The 3,678-nt window shown below is 39.6% G+C and overlaps 1 pseudogene; it reads right to left on the reverse strand.

The window, feature by feature from the left end:
• Positions 1 to 209: 209 nt before the first annotated feature.
• LOC114760337 (probable auxin efflux carrier component 1c) lies at positions 210 to 3,289 on the reverse strand (annotated as a pseudogene).
• Positions 3,290 to 3,678: the final 389 nt, after the last annotated feature.

Genomic DNA, 3,678 nt, shown 5'->3' on the forward strand with positions numbered 1-3,678 from the left:
ATGCCATTTATTAATTAATTAAAGCCATTCATGACCTCACGTTTGACTTTGTTTTTTTTAATCTGCAATGAAGGAAAAAACAATATATAAAATCCGGGTAAAAAAGAAAAGGGTCCCCATTTTCAACACATGGGCTTTCCTGCATGTTTTTTTTAGAAGATTAAATTTAATTACTGAATGGCACTTTGAAATTGAAGAACATAATTTTTTTTTTGATAGGATCAACTACAAACATGAGACATTTTACACTGCCACTAATAAGCACCGACAACCCAATATTCCAAAAAGAAAAAAGAAAGAAAATTAAAAAGAAATTAAAGATGCATGTTGGTAATTTCTGTTCTTAGCTAGCTCCTAATCCATCTGGCTTTTTCCTATCAGAATGATCTTACTTTCCTTCTCAAAAATTCTTCTAATGCTAAGCCTGAATTTGCTGTCATAATCATATCGGATGGATCTCAAAATACAAACCCTAAATAAAATTTCAGTTTTCAATGTTCATAGGCCCAGCAAGATGTAGTAGACCAGTGTGATTGGCAATGCCACCAACATCCCAAAAATCACCCTGCATTGATTCCAAGCTTCATTGTCAAGTTCAAGAAAATAAAATATAAATAATAATTATAATTGGAAAAATAAATCAATCAAACATATTTTTTTTTAACAAAAGAAGGGGACTTACGCTGTGCTGAGAATGTCAGGATGGACATTGTATTCCTTAGCGAAGACGAAGGGCACTATTCCTTGTGGCAAAGCTGCCTGTTTTGAAATATAACATAGATTTTGTGACTTGCATATTCCAAAAGAAGTGATTAAGTAAGGTGTCGGAGATCAGAAATTTTATAAAACAAGAAACAGAACATTATTACCGCCGCATCCTAAAGGGAGAACAGAGCATGAAGGGATCAGAAAACTTAAAAACAGAGTATCTATCTACCTTTAATTGATTAATCTATAAGAGCAGTGTAAAAAGCTTACCACTAGTAGTACATTTTTACTAATAACTTAGTGGGATATATAAATATATTTATATATATGTATAATGAGAATTGAGGGTAAAGAGAAAAAGAGACCTGAACAATGGCGACGCGTAAGAGAACACCTCTGAGGCCAACAAGAATGGAGGCAGCGGCCATGACAGCTGGACCTGTAAGGAATCTCACGGCCATTGCAAAAGCTGCTATTGAATTCCCACATGCTATCATCCTTGGTTGCAAGGCCATGAACAATCCTGTTTCAATTTCATTCATTCTCATCAATACTCTCTCTCTTACTCTGTCAGACTCTCTCTCTCTCTTCTTTTTTCTTCTTTCATCATCACTCCCACCACCAACCCACCTCACGCAAATAAACACACTAATAAAGGACTCATGAAAACAGAACATTATCATATCACTGCACTTCTGTGTTTGTATGATTATTATTATAATAATCAGAAGTTAAAAAACATGGGGTTCAGTAAAGTTTCTGCCTTTTTCGTTTTGAAAGGACATAATGATCAGAATCAGACACAATTCACAGTTTTGAAAGAGATTTCGTGAGGCAAGGAGGATGTTTTATACTGACCCAGACTGAACATGGCCATGCCGAGTCCTGCATCTGACAGTATTGCTATAGACTTGGCTATTATCGCTGGCATTTCAACATTCCACCTGAATAATCCCACCAACCCAAATAAAAAACATCAATCAGAATTTAAATCCCATCAACAAGCAACGTAAGTTAAGAAGTGTGTGAGAATGAATATGCCAGAGCCCAGAGATTTTTTCTCTCAGAAAACGGGCAAAATCAGAAACTGTGTACGTACTTGAATGAAACAAGGGACCAAGCAAGACCCAACAGGCTAGAGTAGGTGTTGGGGTTTCTTATAAGTTTTCTCCAAACCATAATCAAAATCAGCCTGGTCATCACGCTCGCTGATGGCATTGTTCTTGGCTTTCCCTCTCCAACTTTCTCACCGTTCTGGTTATTCATATTATCCCTCTCTGCTGTTCCTCCGTTTCCAAAGCTGAATTCGTCCTTTGCTAGGAGCTCCTCTTGGTTGTCTCTATGACCCTCCACTGAAAGAAATTATTAATCATACGTTAAGATTAAGATTTATTGTGAAAAAAGTAATGAATAAATTGAGGAAGAAAGAAAGGACCAACCTTTTCCCGGAGAAACAGTTAATCTGAGTTCCTTTTGATCATGAGCTCCATATTCATGGCCTCCACCAAACACATCAGAAACAGGGGAAGCATTCGCACTCCAAACAAACATATGAAGATCCTTCTCTCTTTCGTTACCGTTAGGCCTCTTGGCATTAGCTCCAACGTTTTTGGACCCAGTTGGGGAAAACATTCCTGGGTTGGGTGCTGGGTAATGTCCTGTTCCACCATGATGAAACCTTGCCTTCCCATCTTCCTCGTAATTGGATGGCCTTGGTGTCGGTCTCTTGACGTGGAAAAACCAAAAACATCAGAAGCTCCGAAGTTGGAATTTCTCCCACCAGCCATCATGGAATAGAAATCAGTGTGGTTAAAACTCGACCCTCTTGGAGTTGGGTTTCGAGAAGACTGCAAAGAGTAAATCTCTGCGTTTGTGAGATTGGACGGACGTGGGGTTGTGGAGGCAAACCCCTGAGACCTTCTTGAGAAAATGTCTGATCTTGAAGCATTTGATTTTCTCACGGTAACATGAAGCTTCCCGTCTTTGATTTCAGCTTCGGTTTCTAATGGCTGCCTCCCATCCAACGAAACTACATCAGAGTCCACATGAATGGACACGATTGAGCCTGCAGTTTCTGGAAACTGCTCTGAGATGAGCAATCTTGCTCCTCTATACTCAAACAAGAACAGCATCAAAGTGTACCAAATGATGCACTGAAGGACAACAATTTGTACCATTAAACTTCCCGAGAACTCCCCGTACATCCCTTTAAGCAGAGGAATGCCCATAACAAGAGTGTTTGGGAGGGTAGAAAGTGAGAACAGAGTGATTGTCCATTCCAAGCAACCCCTTTTGCTCACGTAGGTCCATACAGCGAGAACAATCAGGATGATAATCTTTTGAAGGGTATCAGCAGCGAGGAACCTAAGGTTCATTTCATAAGGATTGTTTGAAGCAATGAAGTGGAAAGAAAGCAGAGGAACTGCAAATAGAGCCACGAATCTGTTGATGCCAGAGCATTGATCCGGCGAGAAGATCTTCCACCATTTCACAGAGCCATATGCTGCAACCATAGCCACGTACAGTGGCACCATCGCAGTCATAACATGGTAGAAGTCTAATAACGTGATCATGCTTGATGCCTGTAAATTCTCAGAATCAAGATCAGAATGAAGAAGAAGAAGAAGAAGACAGGGAGTGGCAGAGGAAAGTTGAGGAAAAAAGAAGGTTGAAGCAGCGTTGATGGTGGTGATGATGATAGGAGAAGCATGTGTTAAGAACTTGTGGGTAATATACCGAAAGAGAAAGAGCAATATACACATATATATATTGAAGCTTGGAAAGTAGCGAGCAAGCTTGCAGTCTCCGAGGCACGCAGAGAAGGGAGAGGCGGGTTTGCTTTTTTATTTGGGACTTTTTTGTTTTTTGGCTTCTTGGTCCGAGATGGTGGTTGGATTTGGATTGGAGGTGATAATGGAATATTTGATAGATAAACTTGGAAGCTTGGGTGGCTCAATCTTCTAAGGATCT

The sequence above is a fragment of the Neltuma alba genome, unplaced genomic scaffold (assembly GCF_004799145.2).
Source record: "Neltuma alba isolate B1F8T4 unplaced genomic scaffold, ASM479914v2 tig00010970_pilon, whole genome shotgun sequence".
NCBI lineage: Eukaryota > Viridiplantae > Streptophyta > Magnoliopsida > Fabales > Fabaceae > Neltuma > Neltuma alba.